Source organism: Macaca nemestrina, chromosome 11, assembly GCF_043159975.1.
Source record: "Macaca nemestrina isolate mMacNem1 chromosome 11, mMacNem.hap1, whole genome shotgun sequence".
Taxonomy (NCBI): Eukaryota; Metazoa; Chordata; class Mammalia; order Primates; family Cercopithecidae; genus Macaca; species Macaca nemestrina.
In genome coordinates this window covers 40,688,133-40,708,770 of record NC_092135.1, presented here as the reverse complement: position 1 = coordinate 40,708,770, position 20,638 = coordinate 40,688,133, and the positions used below count along the sequence as shown (strand labels likewise).

The window sequence follows — 20,638 nt, the reverse complement described above, 5'->3', positions numbered from 1 at the left end:
CTACAGGTGCACGCCACCACGCCCTGCTAATTTTTTGTATTTTACTAGAGATGGGGTTTCACCGTGGTAGCCAGGATGGTCTTGATCTCCTGACATCGTGATCCTCCTGCCTCGGCCTCCCAAAGTGCTGGGATTACAGGCGTGAGCCACCACCATGCCCAGCCAAGAAAAGTACTTCTTAAACAAACAAGCAAAGTCTTTAACATTTATCATCAACCCCACCGTCAAATATTGCACATGATATTCAGTCTTCTATTTTTGTCTCTAAGGGGATCAAAAAAGAAAATAAAAAGTCTGTTCAGACCGTCAAGTCTAACTTGAAAATATGATGCCTGAGTCAGGTGCTCATTCTAGTTCAATGCAGTGCCCAAACAGCAGAAACAGTTGCTGAAGAACATGACGAGTATGGAGAAGAATGCTGCGTGTCAATCACAAATCCTCCAGATGAGAAGGAGCTGGTCTGGCAGGTATAACACAGATGGGGAGCCCACACTACTCGAAGGACTTTGGAAATGTGCATCGCATCAAGTGGCTCGGTATAATCCCAATCATGGTGGAACTGGGGAACTTCAGTTTGGGGGAACTTCACCTTTCAAAAGATCGTCTTCATCTTCTGCCATCTCCTTTTTCTAGGCTTCTTAAACTCCTGAAGTTCTTCGACACTTATGTCTTCCCATATCTGATAAATAGAATCAATGACTTTCTTTGACTGCTTAATCACACAAGGATCAAAGGAGAAGAAGGCGTCCAATGGGTTGGTGCATGTTCACACTGAGTCCCCTCCACCGGTATTTCTGGCCATTGTTCCTCTCACCTATAGTGTAGCAGACTCAGTGATATTTATTTGTGACAGCAGCAAATAAGTTAACCACTGAGGGCAGGCAAATCTTCAGAGGATTTAGCTGACTAGTCACTATCCCTTAAAAATGTAGGCATTGAAGACATCTCAAACCTTCTTTCAGGTTTATACTTAAAAGCTGCTTGTGTCTAAAAACAAAGGTGTGGAACACAGCTTGGAAGGCTGAGTAAAATGTTTGATGGAGAGCAATATCACAAAAAGCCTTCATTCTCAGATCCTGGTTACTAAGGTATTTGTGTGGCCGGTTAACCAAAAGACCTAGGCATGATTTTATAGTTGAGATGACAGGAATGAATTTAGCTCTTGCCAAAGAGCTTCCAATATAATTTCCAGCAGCTCACCTGATGATAGCAGGATTATTTGGATCCTGCATTGTTTTTCCTAGAGATGTTCTAAAAATGCTTCTGAGAGTCCCAATTTTAAGTTATGGAGGTAAAACATGAAAAATTGTACATGACAGGAGGCAGGGACGGGCAACAGGAGTTTGCCAAATATGTTTATCAGTTTTTGATATATTACAAATCCTTTATTTTGTTATCAACCTTAACATGTATTATACATACCAGACATACTTCACGTACAGAAAAAGCAAAGACAGCAGGACGTCCAGGCATTTAGCTACAGGGTGCACCATCAGAACGAGCCATTTGGAGTCAGCCTTAGAAACAGTCCCTTCATCTTTGTTCATATTAAACAATCATTCCATGGAATCTGTCCCACCACAAGTTTGACTGCTGTTTCCTCAGCATCTTCAGTATCCTGCCAGAATGCATTCACATCCAACTTGAATAGATTTTTTAATAATAAGCTTCAGAATTTCGTTCCTCAAAGTTGGAAAGTATATACTAATCTTTAGTAAGTTATGAATGTAACATTCCAATATTCTCTCCAATTGAACAAATGGAAATGTTTCTACCAGTATTGGCACAAACAACACAGTGCCAGTGGGACATATCTTGGTATTATTTGTAAGGTTGTATGACATGTGTCAAAATTTGCAGGAAGAAAATCACCTCCATCATCAGAATCTGAAACATTTACATGGCTCTTCTTAATGATCATTCAGGGAGGGTACCCCAAGTGGGAAGCAATTATGCTGAGACTTGGGCTAAGGAAGACAGTCTGTTGATACAAGATTACCCAGAGAAGCCAAATACTCTTCTACCACTGTTTGATTTCTATTCAACCAAGCCAATCTCAATGTAATACTGAGGAGCTGCTCAAAGTCTTTTGCCAAGTCCATGATAGAAGAGCAAAATTCTCACAGCCAGTTCAAGATCTGGTCATCCTTTATGTCTGGATCTCACAGCTGGCTCTTCAACAGCTTAAAGTTATTTGTTTCACTCTTTGTACTTCCGCAAGACTTCTGTCCCCGTTCTGTCCAGATGAACAATTTGTCTTGAGGGAGAGCTGGAAAAGTAATTCTTGAAGGGAAGCATATCTGAAATACTGGTCCATGACATACCCAGCTTCTTGACCACAGAAGCTGAAGCCTCTGTTTCCCTGGCAATCGTGTGAGCAGCAGCCTGGCTGTCCTGGGGCTTAAAGTGATAGCTGCACCTGGCCTGGAAGCCCTTTCTCTTGATTACTACGTTACAACCTGACATTGTTCAGCTATTTGCTTTATATAATGAATCCTTTTAGGGAGAATTGTATCCGACTTCTAAAATTCATTATTTAAGAATTCATTATTATTGCAGTAGCTCACTTTAAGTTCTTTGTTAAATTTCAAGTTTTAATTTCCCCCCACTGTTCAAAACATACTTAAATGCACCTATAGATAAAATCATAATAAGCCTGCATAAAATATTATAAAGAAACTGGAAATAGATATAGAAAAAAATCCCAGCTATAGCTTATATAAATCTGCTTCCTTAAATGCCAGATTTGTTACAAACACTTTGGAATATTTCATCGAAGTCTCAGTATAGGTGGAGAATGAGTTTTAGATCTCAGAAAAATAAAACACAAACATATAATGCCTTTGCGTCAATATTCAATATAACATTTTCTCTTAAAAGAAACAATTTACATTTAAAAATCATTAGCATTGGATGTACATGCAGAGACATAACTACACCTGCTTTCTGCCCTGAAGAAATGTACTGCAATTCCTTCTAGTCTGTATTACAATCTATTATCTAGCTCCAAAAACTATTTCAGCAGTGTTGTTTCAAAAATTAAACTATTATAATGTAGCTCAAGCAAATGATGGATCTTAAACTCGATATTCAGAGTATAGCCCTCTACCGCTGACAGAAATTGATCCTTCTAAATCTCCAAAGTCAAAACATATTCAAGGGGAAAAAAGTCTCAATTTGACTTTTAAAGTGATGTATTTTATTCTGCCCAGACAATAATTCTGTAGTATCATTTGGACACCTATTGTGTGCAAAATGTCAATGGACTGTTGGTAAAAAACAGGATTTTAAAGCTCTTTTAATTTTATTTATGTATTTTTTGGAAACAGGGACTCTGTTATCGAGGCTGGAATGCACTGGTTCCATAAAGGCTCACTCAGCCTCAGCCTCAGCCTCCAGGACTCGAGCAATCCTCTCACATCAGCCTCCCACTGAGTAGCTGGTACCACAGGCATGTGCCACCATGTCTGGTTTATTTTTATGTTTTTTTTTTTTTTTTTTTTTTTTTTGTAGAGACAGAGTCTCCCTATGTTGCCCAGGCTGGTCCCAAATTTCTGGGCTCAAGCAATATTTTCACCTCAGCCTCCCAAAGTGCTGGGATTGCAGGCATGAGCTACCATACCTAGCCAGCTCTTTTAATTTTATACACCTATTGTTTTTTGTCCCTTGAATTGTTGTCCCTTTGCTTATGCTAAGTGAATCTCTGCATTTACTATTGCTGAGCAGATGGTCTTCTGTTACTTCAGGCTGTGTTTTGATGAAGGTTTCTCTTAAGTGAAATCTCACTATTTCCATATTTCCATAATATACCACATTCAGTCTTTTTTCACCGTTTTTTGTTACATTGTTCTCTCTTCTTACAATACCTTTCATATTTGTTTCTGAAACTTTCCATCTTAAATCCTGCTACAAAGTCTTACCAAAAAAAAAAAAAGATTGTTTTAAGCGTTTTAGTCCTGCGTTTATATGATTCCATATGACATTAATATTTAACTCCCTTTAATGTCATTATTTACCCTTAACATTTTAATTTTTTAATAAGTATTGAAATTTTGGAATATTGAAATTAATATTTGAAAATATTCGAATATATGTTGGACCTCCAAATCGATTTTTTTAAGCAAGATCTATGTCATTTCTTTCTTGGATTCCTAGCAGGGACTCTAGAGGGGACCCGGTATTTGAATGTTGATTGACTGATTGTTTCTTCTATTTGCCATGCTGTTTGTCATTCCCATTGGACTCACTGCACAGGGGCCCACTAGTTTTTCCGCTACTATCCATCTTTATAGCGACACCATATGGTGGGTATGAGAACACAAAGGCTTTGATCAGCATTGAAAGTGGGCTCTCAAGGATCTCATACTGAATATTAGGTCCAGACATGGAGTGAAATTGTATACTGATAAATATTTGCAAAGAAATCCACCAAATTTTGGAAGTAAGTTATTAAGTATTATGCTCTGAGCATGTATCTGCTTATAACACAAGGCTTATCTAAGTTTCTAAGATTGGGATAATTCACAGGTAGAAAATCCGCATGTGTAAGTGCCCTATTGGCCCTTTCACTTAACATTGATTATATTTATAAGTTCCTCTCAGGGAAGTCTAAAATCCTCTGTCTGTCATTTCAAAAATCTATTGCTCAGAAGACAAGAACACACTAACAGGACACTCAAGCTGGAATGAACAGCAGAAATAAAACATCAAATGCTATTAAAGGAATTAACTAGAGCATTATTAAGAACTATCTGAGGATCAATATGGATCATGAAGCAAGAGGGCAAGGCACAGGCAACAAATCCAATCAGATCATCAGAAAAACACTGGTCAATGGTTTCCACTAGTGCTTCAATGGGAGGAATCAAGGTTATAACAAAAACTCACTGCAGAGATGTTATAGCTCATTGTGTATAAACATTTAATGTACTCAACTCTCATTACAGATATGGGTTCCACTGTTTTTTACATATTCATTCTCTTTATACAATCCCTTCAAAAATGACCTCAAGATTTTGCTATATACAGAGCCCTGGTCTGTCTAGATGCAGATTTTCCGTTAAGTTCCTATTCTGGTATGCAGAGGAAGAAAAGGCATTAAAGCCTCACCTCTGCAGAATGCTCTCAATTAATTCTTCCTCAGTGTGCTACCTGTGCTACTGTGCTGAGACGTCAAATGTGATAGAAAAATAAAGCCAAATTATAGCATTCAATAATTTCAGTGAACTGTACAGCTTTAAATTATCCCTTATTAGTTAACAACATGAACTATCTATTTCAATCAGACCAACCTTTTAACTATGCAAAATAACTCTCCTCCCATTTCTTCCACTGCATGCAGACTCTCCCAGCACAGACACAGATGCCATGCTGTCACACTCCTTATGCCCTGTCTGTCTTTGCTCTCCTTGGATAGCTTCTTCTTTCTTTCAGCCCATCTGTATCCTGACCATCTTTCAGAAGTCAGGGGTTGGGTGACACCCACTTGACAATACTGAGGACTTTTTTTCTCTAATCCCCTTTTATTATTGTCAGTCAATTACATTGAACTTGTTCAAGCAGATGAATATAGGACACACTCAGTCAACTTTATGATGATTTATTTCTCTGCAGATGGCTTCATAAAAGCAAAAGTATCATATTTGCTACAGGGAGTCACCTGGGCGCTGCCCCTATCAGAATTCTGTCACTTAGTAGGGCACCAAAGGATGGGTGGGAGGAGATGTTTTGTACTTGATGCCAACTCAGATGTTAAAAAACAGCTCCAAATACATTAGTATTTTCCTTGAAAACCTCTATGGAAGTGTCGTCAGTGCATTAATTTCAGATATTATGATCTAATTTATGTTTCTAACATGTATGATCAATTGATTTATGAGCACAGTCAAATATAGAGAAAATCAGAAGATAGGAAGCCTCTTTATAGGTATCCTCCTTCATTATTCTCTGCCTCGCACTTCAATTTATCCAGTGTTCCCATACTGCTTGCCTTTCCAATTATGTTTCAGTGCTTCATTTGTTTCAGAAATAGTTTCATATCAATGTATGAGAAGAAAATACCTAACATGAATTAACACATTAGGATTGGTTGAATTTGAAACTGTCAGGGGCAGGTCACTGAATAATATGTGGGGACTTTTGAAATTTTTTAAATTAAAAAATTATACATATTATTGTGATGGAGGGAGGATCTTTTCTGCTACTCTCTTAGGTTAAGTAACGAGGGGCTTGTGAATTAAACTAACAAAAGACAGATTAGCAGGAGGAAAAAAAGCATAGAGTTTAATTAATGTTTTACATGCATTGGAATTCACAGAAAATAAGGAAAACTCTAAGTGGTTTGACTTGGGGACATACATCATTTTAACAAAGGAAAAGGTGTTTGGGCTTCAAGGGTCAAGAAATCCTGGAGAACTGACTAGGAAGCTTATGAGGGAAGATAAGGGTTATTCTAGTAAGATCTGTTGATGTAAATATCCCTTAGTGTAAATTCTTTCTCAGTGATTAATGCTCTTCTATGCCTGACAAAGGGAAAGAGGAGGATGCCTTCACAAAGGAAAATGTATGTTCTATGTTTAGGCAATTAAAGGGTGTGCAGAGAACTCTTCCGGAACTCAACTCAAAATAATTCTTATGCCAAAGTGGATTTTGGGGTGGCATAATCTGACCCCCTTCGACTGCTTACTGTAATGGGCACCAGACTGAATCATTGGTTTTTTATCCTTTTTAGAGATGTCTGTCAATTCCTAACTATTGTTTAAAGGGATTGAGTCTAATGTAGAAGGGAATGATGCTGTTTAACCAGGGCAAAAATTTCTGAAAAAGCAGAAGAGCAGAAACCATCAATAGCTTATAAAGGTAGTGTATTGTAATGGATAGTGAAGCAAACCCTGAAGGGAAAGATTCATGTTCAACTCCCAGTTCAGTACAGTCAGCCCTCTGGATCCATGGGTTTTGTATCCATGGATTCGACAAGACGCAGGCAAAAAATATTAAGAAAAAAAAGACAATTAAAAATACAGCAAAATAAAGAGACAAATACAAATATACATAGCATTTACATTGTATTGGGTATTGTAAATAATCTAGAGATGATTTAAAGAATACAAGAGGATGCCCATAGGTTATATGAAAATACTGAATTTTTTTCTTTTTTTAGACAGGGTCTTGCTCCGTTACCCAGACTGAGGTCAATGGCATGATCACAGCTCAATGCAGCCTCGAAATCTCAGGCTCAACCAAACCTCCCAGCTCAGCCTCCCTAATAGCTGGTGCTACAGGCGCATGACACTATGCCTGCTTAATTTTTGTATTTTTTGTAGAGACAGGGTTTTGCCCAGGCTGGTCTCAAACTCCTGAGCTCTAGGGATCTGCCCACCTCAGCCTCCCAAAGTGCTGGAATTACAGGTGTTAACTTTTTTTTTTTTTAAATAGGGATTTGAGCATCCATTGATTTTGGTATCTGTGAGGGGTCTTGACACCAATCCTCTGTGGATATTTAAGGACAATTGTACTTACTGTGAGAAATTTTTTAGGTTTCAGAATCTCTCTAAGTCAGTTTCTCAATGCATGAAATAGAGCTAATAAGCTAAAATTGTTATGAAGATCAAAGATAATGGTAAATACAAAGGTTCCAATATGTAAAACACTATATATGTAAACATTTTACATATGTAACAATATGTAAAACACTAAAAAATGTGTAACTATATTTAACATATATTTATATATGTTTATATATAGTATAACTATACATAAACATTACTCTTTATTTTTCTCCTATAAGGTTATTTGGTTCCGTGTAGAGTTTCTCTGCTAAAAAATACAGAGAATACTACACTCTGTATTTTTCATATCTGAAGTCAGTCCATTGTGTACTGCTGATATTACCAAGCTCAGCTGAGATCTGCTTTGGGGACTACATGACACAGAGGATAGAACATGACTTTAAAGTCAGAACACACAGAATTTATATTGAGACTCTGCCTTTTTTTAGTTTTATAGCTTCTGTCAAAAGACAACCTCTTTGAGTCTCAGTTACCTTATCTGTAATAATATGACGTGTTATCTCCCTCACAGCGTTCCTGGGAGAATTACATAACATTATATATGTCTAGGGATGTTCTCATGGGAAGTTTCTATGAAAACCTGTATGGAACTGTCACCAGTGCATTAATTTAAGATATTTATGATCTTATTTATGTTTCTAACATGTAAAATCCATTGATTTATGAGCAAGGTCAAATAGAGATGAGAATCACTAGATGAGTTCTTGGTCACAGGAAGTTTTACACATAATGACGTGATCACGGAGTGCCCCTTTCTCTTCTATCCCATTCATCTCTTAGTAAAATTTTCTGTGGAGCTACTTGGAAGCCTGAGACAATGCATTTAGCACCAGCCTAAGCAACACAGCAAGACCTCATCCCAAACAACTTTTTTCTTTCTGTGGATATGGAAGATGAAATACCAGTTTTCGACAGAGAAAGCTTGCATCTGGAAAGAACTCGCCTTCAGGATCTGAATATGTGTTAAAAAATCATATTTTAAATGACAAATAATAATTATGTGTATTTATAAGATACTGTGTGATTCTTTCATAAATGTATACAATGTGGAAATCAGCTTATGTAACAAATGCATTACCTCACGCACTTACTGTTTTTTTTGGGGGGGGGGAGTTTAAAATATATTATTTTAGCAATTTTGAGATATGGAATGCATTTTTATTTATTATAGTCACCATTCTGTGCAATAGATAACTGAAATGTATTCCACCTGTCTGAAACTTTATGCCCTTTGACCAGCTTCTCTCTTTTCCCCATTCCTGCCCCTACCCCAGCCTCTGGTAACCATCATACTCTCTGATTCTATAAGTTCAACTTTTTTGGATTCCACCTGTAAGTGAAATCATGCAGTATTTTTCTTTTGGTACATGGTTATTTCACTTAGCATAATATCCTCCAGGTTCATCCATGTTATTGTAAATGGCAGAATTTCCCCCTTTTTAAAGGCCGAATAGTATTCCATCGTGTATATATACCATATGGAATATGCAGGCTCCTTTGAGTCAAAGGGAGTGTGCTGTTTTGCTTTTAGCCATATGAAAGTGACCTTGAGACAAGGCACTACTGTGTTAATGGCATAGCATTTTACATACCTCATTACAGGTTGGTGAATCTAAAGCCTTTTGTTTTGTTTTGTTTTGTTCAGGAGGAAGAGGGAAATAGAGAAGGTATGCATAAAAGCAGTATCGTGTTAGAATGTGTCTGCCTTAACAGAATGGTAGTCAAATTGACTTAAGCTTACCTTAGTCTGAAAATTCTTTAGATTCAACCAATATTAACAAAAGTTGCAGGAAGGAAGTGAGTTAATGTAAGAAGGGTAGCTATAATCATATTAATGACATCTAGTATTTTCTTTTTCTTCACAGCCCACTCCCCATACCTTCACCCTGACACACACACGCGCACGCACACACACTCTCCCTCTCTCTTTCTCTTCTCTTCTCTCTCTCTCTCAAACACACACACACACAAACACACACAATACAGCCAAGAAGACAAAGTTGCAATGTGCCTAAGTTACTCTGTTTCACTTGAGGTACTTACACTGTGTGGGAGAAGGCAAGAGCTAACATCTTTAAACAGTGCTACCATCCCTACACTATTCTATATTCATAGGTCAACAGCAAAATGAGGAAAAGAAAAGGAAGGAAAGATACACACAAAAAATGTCATGGCCAGGCGTGGTGGCTCACGCTTGTAATCCCAGAACTTTGGGAGGCCGAGGCGGATGGATCATGAGGTCAGGAGATCGAGACCATCCTGGCCAACATGATGAAACCCAGCCCAGTCTCTACTAAAATACATTTAAAAAAAAAAAAAAATTAGCTGGGTGTGGTCGCACGCACCTGTCGTCCCAGCTATTCTGGAGGCTGAGGCAGGGGAATTGCTTGAACCTGGGAGGCGGAGGTTGCAGCGAGCTGAGATAGCGCCACTGCACTCCAGCCTAGTGACAGAGCAAAACTCCGTCTCAAAAAAAGTCATTATGTTCCTCTGTGTTTGGTGAAACATGGTTTTCACATAATCATGCCCTGCCAACTAATTCACTAATTTTCCCAAATTCACTGAACGCTTAAGGTACACAAACACACACACATACACACACTCATTAGTTTATAAATGTGAATGAGAGGAGAGAAGTAGTGAATGTTTCTAAGAATCACAGAAATCGCTTAGTGGTTTATAAATGTAACTTTTAGAAGGTAGACTTGGGATTTCTATAAAAAGCTACCTTACATTTTGCAACATATCTTAAATTTATTCTGGTGAGAAAAAGCATTTGTGACAGGTATGTGCATTTTTGATAATTGATTTATGTAATCAGAAATCTCTGTATGGAGAGGAGGGGAGAATTTTGCCACATAAGATTTCTTTTTTAAAATTTCTTAAATGTAAAAAGTAGACGAACCAGCACATAAAAATTCTGATAAATGTTAGTAGAAATGCCAGTGTAATTTTAGGGAAGGAAAATAGACTGACCAAAATTAAAGTGCAATGCTTAATAGACTAAACATATTAAAAACGTGAATGAGCATAAAAGGAAAGAATAGCATAACGAAATGATGTAGAATAGAATCAGAGCTAGTAAGAAACAAACTGTAATCCTAATCGATACAGTAGAGTGTAAGTAGAAATGCATTTTAAACTGTAAATTCCACAGAAGAAAATACTAGGGCAACAGTTAAATGCATAAGTAATCAAATTAATATTGATTTATAGCCATTCGGGTTGACTGAATTTGTATCTGTTACACCAGGGCCAAAAGACGCAACAAGTTTTTTATATACTTTTGTTTATACAATTAAAAATATTCTAAAGTTACATCCTATTTGTCAAAATGTTGGCACTCATAAACAGTTTTATTTTAAATGACTTTTACAGGAATTTTTTCTATTCATTTATTATTACTGTTATGATTTTTGAGACAGGGTCTCACTCTGTCACCCAAGATGGAGTGCAATGGTGCAATCATGGCTCACTGCAGCCTTGACCTACCTGAGTTTAGGCAATCCTCCCCCACCTCAGCCTACTGAGTAGCTGAGACTACAGATACATACCACCACACCTGGCTAATTTTTGCATGTTTCGCAGAGACGGGGTTTCTCCATGCTGTCCAGGCTGGTCTTGAACTCCTGAGCTCAAACAATCTGCCCTCCTTGGCCTCCCAAAGTGCTGGGATTCCAGGTGTGAGGCACGGTGCCCAGCCAAAAATTTTCTAAAAATGAAAATTCTGTCTGCAAATTTTCCTTGAAATTTTACTTATCTTGATGATCAACATGTACAGAGAAAATCTAGCTTGACCATCTTTCACTTTGTTTGTGTAGATGCTAAGGGGGACCTTGCTCCTAGAGCTCCCAATATGGTGGCGGCAGCTTCCAAAATGGTGGCAGGCCACCTCCAAGATGGTGGCAAGCCTCGTGTTCTCTGACCTGGGGTTCTTGGCCTGAAGGATTCCAAGGAATGGAATCTTGGGCCATGCGTGAGTGTTACAGCTCTATTAGAAGCCATGAGTCACGGAAGAGAACCGTGGAACCCAGTGTCTAGTGTTCAGCTCGATTAGGACTAACCCAGGGACTTAGTCGTGCAGGAACAATGGCAAACCTTTAGTCCCATCGGAAGTGGCAGTGGCCACCTCGCTGGATCAGGAGTACAGCGGACACCCTGCTGGATCCGGAGGGATGGAAGTCAGCGGCTGGTCTGCTAGTGGGGGCAAACAGCAGTGGTGGACCGCCAGCGAAAGCTCAGCTTGAGCCTTAACAAAACACGGACCAGAAGAGTGCAGTTGCAAGATTTAATAGAGTGAAGACAGAGCTCCCACATAAGGGGAGGGGACCCAAAGGGGGTTGCCATAGCCGGCTCAAATGCCTGGGTTTAAATCCCGATCCTTGTCCCTCCCCCTGTGCTCTCAGGCAATAGATGATTTGCTATTTCTTTACCTCCTGTTTTGCCTAATTAGCATTTTAGTGAGCTCTCTGATTGGTCCAGTGTGGACTAAGTTGCAAGCCCCATGTTTAAAGGTGGATATGGTCACCTTCCCAGCTAGGCTTAGGGATTCTTAGTTGGCCTAGGAAATTCCAGCTAGTCCTGTCTCGCATAGATACTGGCTAAAGTTACTCATAACACGCTGCTGACTGTCATGAAACTTTTCAGGAAGCTCAAATACAGTTCCACTAGTAAATCCAGATTACACAGCCAAAGAATTAGTTGAGTACTAGTTACCATTGTGTAGTCTCAGAGTTGATCTTGCAATTAAAGAGGCAAATAGAAAGACATTAACTATATATTACACTTAATTGTGTTTGATCCACAAATTGTATTACCCACTTTGTGAATCTGCCACTGGAAACTCAGGGACCCCAATTGCAGTCCTCATTATAATTAATGATGACGGTTTTCCTATATCTACTTGCTAATGCCATCTATTGCCTGTGAGGTCTCACTAAGACAAATGACTTAGTCAATTGTGGCTAAAAATATTTTCCATCAGAAATAGGCTGTGACAATGCCACAGAGAGTAAGCTCAACCTGACTTTTTGAATGGTAAAAATTTTCTTGCCAAAATGTGCAATGGTAAATTACATTGTTAATATTTATTTCTATCCATACAAAGGTAGCAATGTCAACAAGACCAATTGTTTTAGTCGTATCTGTCATACAGGTTTAAAAATGTCTACTTACTGCCCCAACTAAATTTGGTACAGCTTTGTGGTTTAGACTTTAAATTTACTTTAGCCTGTCAGGTTTTAGTTTTTCAGGAGAAGTAAGGAGTAAAATATTGATCACATTTACCCATTATAATCAGCCAGGGTTAATATGCTGTTTCTCTTAGGGCTGAAGTAAACCAAAGTTTAGGGTTAGTTTTATAGAAAGTAATACTCTTGGACTGGAATAATTGTCATTAATTTTCCCTCCCACATCCAGGGGAATTTAGGTTAGTTCTAAAATAAATAAATTAATAAAATCTTAAAATGTGTCTGAAGACAGAAGTGATAAAAATAAGTTTTATATTTGTGATGCACATGAATAAAATTACAAAAATTGTGACTTTTAATGCATGAAAGACAACACATATGCGTAGAATTGTAATAGTAATTCACTACTACCTTTTTGTTATATTTTCTCATTGAGAAGTTTAATAGAAACTACATGTGATAAAGATTTCTTTCCCCAGGTACAGGCCTTTTTCTATATATAGCTGGGATTTTTTTAAAAGTAGGAATCAAATTGTATTATTTGCAGCATGACACTCTCTGGAAAATTACAAGGGAACAGGAAATGAAGGCCAAATTCTATTCATAGTCATCTAAGCCTTACATGATTTAGCTCCTGATAACTTCCTGAGTTCAACACACATTGAATTCTTTTGTTTCTCTGTGATCTCCAAATACAATGGCCTTCATTCCATTCCTCAAACAGCCCATTTTGGTCACCAGTAGTGTTTTATACTCACTCTTCTCTCTGCCTGGAATTTTCTCTTCAATCTCCTTGTAGTAAGTGCAATTTTCTCATTCTGTATCAGTTCAAATGTTACCTACAGGGGAGATTGTCCTTGAATGCTTTAACTAAAAGTGAAATCCCAATTCCTTCCCAACCAAATTTTTTCATCTACATTTAGAATTCTCTGAAATGATTAAATTGTATATTGGTTTATATTTGTTTCCATGAGGTAAGAAAATTTCTTTTTCAGAGTTCTATGCCTGATACATAGTAGGTGCTCAATAAATATTGCTGAGCTGATGTTGAACACATTGACTATTATATTAGCATATTTTTAAAATCCCTGTATTTGCTCATATAAATTAGAATATGGGAATATAACTTATTCCCATATTCTTTCACACTGTTTTCTTATATATTAATAAAAGCTATGTGATTAGAATGATCAACTATAGAAATTATACCAGGCTTCTGTAGGTAACAGGAAGGATAGCAAAGATTAATAAAGTCACTTTTATTAATGATTATTTTATTAATGTTTATTAATGTTTATTTTATTAATGTTTATTAATGAGACCCTGTTATTTATTTAACAGAGTCTCACTCTGTTGCCTAGACTGGGCAGGATCATAGCTCACTGTGCCTCAAACTCCTGGGCTCAAGGAATTCTCCTGCCTCAGCCTCCCGAATACTTGGGACTGTAGGCATGCACCACCATGCCTGGCTAATTTTTATTTTTATTATTTTTTTAAAGGTGCATTCTCACTATGTTACCCAGGCTGGTCTTGAACTCCTGGCCTTATGCAACCCTCCTAAGCTAGGATTACAGGTATAAGACCACTATGCATGGTGGTCACATACTTTATTGCTTCAAAATCACAAATGCAAGTTAATTTTAGAATTCATCCTATATTATGGATATTTTTTGTCTTGAAATGATCAGATTTTTAAAACCTGTTCATTTGCTCATTCATTTACTTACATATGCCTTTATTTAAGATATTTATTGAGCCACTGCTACATGTAAGGCACCATTCATGGTTTTTGGTATTCATCAGACAACAAAACCCTCCACTTGTGGAACTTAGTAGGAATAAATAAATAGCAAAAGCAGTAAATAAGAAATATATATAGGAATGCTGGAAGGTGGCTGAAGCTATAGAAAACAGGGCAGGTAGCAGGTGAGGAAGGGTGGCAGGCTACTCTTGTTGGTTATTGATCATTGCATAAGGACAGCATTGTTTATGTGATGTACGCTTTGCTATCTGTTCCTGGAAATCAATATTATTTTCAAAAGATTTATCCCAATGTGCATGCCAAATTTGCTATTTTTCACATATTTAATTATCTTTATTACTACCACTTTAAGTTACATTTAGTGAAATGATTTTTTACTACTGTTTTCAGCACTTACCCTGGTTCTATTTCTTTCACAAAACTTACTCATAACATTCATAATACTCTGGTTTTAACTTATTATTTCTCTATCACTAGATTTTAGCTTCAAAATACAGCCTAGTATTTTCATTATTCTTGAAAAATTGTATATTTGTTTTTATTTATCAGTGCCAAGCATATAATAGGCAATTAAAACAATTTTTGGAATAATTAGCGAATGTATCTGTTAATGTTCATAATATCCCCTAATGCATCCAACCATTGCTCTGTGGGAAGAACTGAAGTGCCCATTAACCTAAATGCAGATGATTTAGCTGGAGAAGCTAAATATTCAGCTTTGCAATATAAAATTGTGTGCATTTGTCTGAGTCAGAGCTCTATCTCTGCTGACATTGTTGCTGTTTTCGGCCTGGGTGAGAAGACAGGAGGAGACAGATGGTAGAAATATTTATTTTCTTTAAGACATTTAGATTGGGTTAAACTACATTAAACTGTATTGTTATATTACAGAAATGAGTTCTTATTGAGAATTACTTAGAGGAAAGACAGAATCTGGGACAAGAAATGAGAATTCAGGATACAGGCCTTGGGTTTGGGTAATGGGAGACTTTTCCTCCCCAGACTTCGTAATAAATGAACCTAGAAGAGAATGCTCCCACTGCTTCTTTGATGGTAAAAACTAAGCTGACCCCTGGCAGCTGTAAGCAAGTTGTCAACTTGAGTGCTAGGCTTTTCCATGAATGTATGCCTGGACCAGTGGACTTTGAAAAGAACCACAAGCGTTAGCCATTAGAAATAACTGCAGATTGTATACCACCTGGTTACTCATGAACTCTCAGTTAAACTTTTGTAAAAGTCGCAATCCAGCCACAATACTCTAGAAAGGGATTTAGAGGAGGACCTTTTTACTCTAGTGTCAAAATGATAAAGTGAAGGTTGTATCTTCCTCATCCCCGTCACTCCACTCCCAGTTGCCTTCAGGTTTGTAGCTGCAATGGTCCAAATGATTATTTGGGGGACGGCAGTTGGAGAGGAAGCTAGAAGGTGAGGCAGACATGCATGTAGTGACAACAGCCACAGCAAGAAGCCAAGGAGTCACCTATTAATGTCCAGTGAGGTCTTATTCTGTTCTAAGTGCTATTCATGTATCAATTCATGTAATTCTCCTAACTCTGTGAAGAGCACTATCAATACCACTTGCTCCTGGTATGAATGTAGGGGGAGAGAACATTGAATAAGAGGCTGCCACTCTGACAGGTAGCTCAGTGTCATAATTTTGATATCAACAGAAACATGTCTAAGTTGATTTACAGAAGATGGTGAAGAACACCATCCTTGTCCCAGAAGTTCTATTTGTTGAGAGTTCTTTGGGAGAGATTACAGGCAGGGGTAGATTAGAATAGGAAGCTATGGCAAAAGCTCCTGTTGATCACTAAGACTGGGTATTATCACTTGGATTAGAACTTTGTTTCACAAAGAGTTAAGAAATTCAAAAGTCTTTGTCTTAGTTGCTGGATACATGCTGAATACAACTTTGTGAATTGCTCAGAAGAATAACTACTAAAACCAAGGCTATACCGTATGAAATAATTTGTTCCATCATAAATTGTTACCTTTTAGCTCACAGGGCTTCCCTGGGGAGCATGAACTCTGTTGATCCATTCACCCTGAGTACAAGAGGTGATACTTGGGGGTTAGAAACCCTGGTTACTTCATTTTCAGTCATTGCCACATATCAAAACTAAGAAGTTACTGAGGACACATGTGTCTCAGGCCCACTCCACTGATCTTGACCTAGGACTAGGGGAGAAAAAGAGTGTTTCATTTTCTTACTGAAACTGTAATGTCAAAAGTGGGCTACGCAATCTGTGTTCTATAAAATATTTGTAGAGAAAATGAAGGAAAACGAGAATGACAGAGAGAGCTTGGTGTCTGCAACCACGCCTGTCTAGGTTGGTTAACTGAGCTAGTATGCAATATACTTGAGGGAAGGATTCTGATTGTCTTTACTATTGACATCAACTGCTATCATCAAGTCAATTTGGCAGTGATCTCTACCGATTATTAAGGTAGCTTTGTAAGCAGAATCAACTAAGCTTTAGTGATGTTTTGGTACACATCCATAAATTCACCTATTTATTTATTTTTTTCTTGGTATTTTATCAGAGGAAAAATAGGTGTTTATTCTCTCATTATGGTGAACTAGTTTAACCCCTAATAAGTAATTTTGAAATAAAAAGCATTTGTTGCTGAAAGATATAAATATCAGCCAACAGGCACTAAAATGGATAATCTCATGGGGCCTTCTAAGGTTATAAAGGTGAATAACCTTTATGGAGCAGAGAATTCATAAATATTACAGGATAAAATATGAAATGTGATGCTCGAGTTGACATGTCTATTGTAAAGTTTTTGTTTTGAATTGAATCCTCCAAGGAAATATAAAATATTACAGACTATTAAAAAGCATATGACATACATATATTAACAATAAAACTAGCAAGTATAATTCAATTATTTACATTTGAGCCTGAATATAACTTTTGTTATTAGCTTGTTAACTGCTGTGCTTTATTCTTGCATATGTTTTGGCTGAGTGTACCAAAAGTCAAAACAATTTAACTGTATATTCCCTTGAAGATGCCTAAGCCTCATGTCTATAGACATAACGCATAGTAAGCCTGAATATATTTAATATTCTTTTCCTTTCTTGTTTCTTTTGTATAGTTGTGCTTATAATGCTACTATGTTGTTAAAGAAAATAGATATGTAGAAAATAGTTAACCTAAATAGTTGGGCAATACTAAAAACGGTTAATTGTTCATTTGAAACTATCAATCAAAACCTGCAATGATATATGAAAAGTTATTTGAATTTAGTAAAAACAATGTGTGTATACATAGAAAAGTGGTTGAGGTATACATAACGTTCATAAATGTTGCAATACAATTAATAAATGTAGAAAAGTATGTTCAATTTCTCTTGCAATTAAAAGGAAGTGTCATTTTCCATTAAATTGACAAAATAATAAAATAAGCTGTGCTAATAGTGTTATTATGTCATTAAAGAAAATAGATACATAGAAAATAGTTATCCTAAATAGCTGGGCAGTAGTAAAAACTATAGAATACCCAACTGAATACTTATGTTGATATCCATGTCAATAACCCAAGCCTCTTGACTCAAAACGGAATTAAAAAAAAAAGGGGGGGGGGGGTGGTTGTTTGTTTGCTTTTTTTAGAAAACGAAAATGCACAAGAGTGTAAAAAAGCTTGAAACATCATGTTTTAGTTTTTACAGCTGAATGTCTCTTCATAAAGGATTCAACCTAAAATAATTGTCATTGAAACCACGAAGTCTACTTACTTCTATGGGAATAGCTCACTGGAGTTCTGTCATTAGGATTCCTGGGCATTAGGCGAGAGAATCTCTGCTGTATAGTTTTCCTGCCTATTGTTCTGTGTACCTGAGGGAAAAGAGTATTGTTCCTTTGGCAAAGAGAGGAAACTGTGAAATTCCGGACATTACAAACTTCTCTCTTCTCGGAATTCTTAATTTTCTCTTAATGGTTGAATGTGCATTATATATTTCTCTGATTTGATTACAAACTCTTTGAGAAGACAGACTTATTACATCTTCTACTTCTTTCTATATACTCTAAAACAACTGAGATTTCTATGAGTAACCAATGTATATTATATTAATTGTTGATTCAAACTGATTGAACACGTGTCATAAAAATTATAAAGGGGTATTTTTTATTTGTGTAATTTTATTTGTACAGCTTGGAAAAATAGCTCACATTTTAAAAGCCTTCAAATATGTTTTTGAATCAATCAATCAATATTTACTGAAAGGTTTCTGTGTTCTCAGCACAGCACAGGATGAATAACAACAGTGCTGAACAAATCCTTGAAATCTACTTTTATCCCAATTCTACAGGATACATTTCTTTCCTTATATTTATTTCAAACTCCAGATGACTCTCAATTTTACATCAAATGTGACTTTCTAAAATGTGGTTTAAGATAATCGTTTAATATTGCACATTTTTAAGAAGAAAGTAAAATATTCAATAGCTTTTGAAAAGAAGGACCATGAAATGTGCTTTGCCTTAAGATAAATTAAGATACATATGTAAAGTTGAGATGTTATATGCCATTTTGAATTATTTCGTTTGGTTACTAAATATATATTAAGGAAAAATTTAGTGACTAATATCATCGTTAATTTAACTCTATTTTACAATTAGCTATTAAGAAGTACTATTATAAATGTTGGTGGATATATGAAGGGAGCAGAGAAATATGCCTGGAAGCAGATCCAGGTGTGTGTGGGTGTATGGAATTCTTATACAGTATATACATATTTTGTATTTATATTAATTATTTTTTTAAAAATTTACATCTTAAAGCTATGGGGATAAAAGATTATTTTATAATATAGAGTGATAATTGGCTGACGATTAGGAAATTGTAAGTTAGATTCCCTATTTTACCGCATAAATAAAAATAAATTCTAGATCTATTTAATATTGTAAGACATGAAATTTTTTTTTTTTTTTTTTTTTGAGAGGGAGTCTCGCTCTGTCGCCCAGGCTGGGATGCAGTGGCCGGATCTCAGCTCACTGCAAGCTCCGCCTCCCGGGTTTACGCCATTCTCCTGCCTCAGCCTCCCAAGTAGCTGGGACTACAGGCGCCCGCCACCTCGCCCGGCTAGTTATTTTTTGTATTTTTTAGTAGAGATGGGGTTTCACCTTGTTAGCCAGGATGGTCTCGATCTCCTGACCTCGTGATCCACCCGTCTCGGCCTCCCAAAGTGCTGGGATTACAGGCTTGAGCCACCGCGCCCGGCCAGACATGAAATTTTAAAGTGACTAAAAAAATATCGAGTGCACCTTAGGATAAAGAAGTACTTTAAAAGTATGATACCACAAGAGAAGCCATAAAGGAAAAAGACATAGATTTATCCACATAAAATAAAAAACTTTTAATAGTGCAAAAGTTAGGATGTAATTAAAAGTAAAACATTTTAAAGATATATACTGTATATGTAATAAATACCTACTATTCTTACTGCAAAATAAATAGGTGAAATACTTTGGAGACAGTTTATATTTGAGAACAAAAAGCCCAATTAATTGCCCAAAAGAGTTGAGAAGAAAGGACACTGTTAAAATGTTAATTTTGTTCACTTGCGTAAAAGGAGCTAGAGATACACAAAGCAAATTTGGCCTAAGTATTGATAAAAGTAGAATCATTTCATGTTTTTTAACTGTTCATTTGAAACCATCAATCAAAACTTACAATAATATATGAAAAGTTATTTGAATTTAGTAAAAACAATGTGTATATACATATAAAAGTGGTTCAGGTATACAAAAAGTTGATAACTGTTGAAATACAGTTAATAAATATAAGGAAGTATATTCAATTTCTCTTGTAAATAAAGAGTCATTTTCCATTAAATTGACAAAAATGTTAAAAAGCAGCAATATCCTGTATTGGAGAGGATATGGCAAAACACTGGCACTCTTGCATGATACCAGTTATTTGTAAATCAGCACATTCAGTCTTAGAATACCTTGACAATTAGAATATCAAGCCTTAAATATTCTCATATTCTTTAAATCAGAAATTTCTTGTTTTGTGAGTATATCCTTTGAAAATTAATCAGCGAAATGGACAGAATGTCTCTTTCGGGTACTCAAGAACACCTTGATTATAGTTTTTCAGAGA

The 20,638-nt window shown here is 36.6% G+C and overlaps 1 pseudogene; it reads right to left on the bottom strand.

Moving 5' to 3' along the window:
* Positions 1–425: 425 nt before the first annotated feature.
* LOC105492609 (RNA polymerase I-specific transcription initiation factor RRN3 pseudogene) lies at positions 426–2,346 on the bottom strand (annotated as a pseudogene).
* Between the last annotated feature and the right edge of the window lie 18,292 nt (positions 2,347–20,638).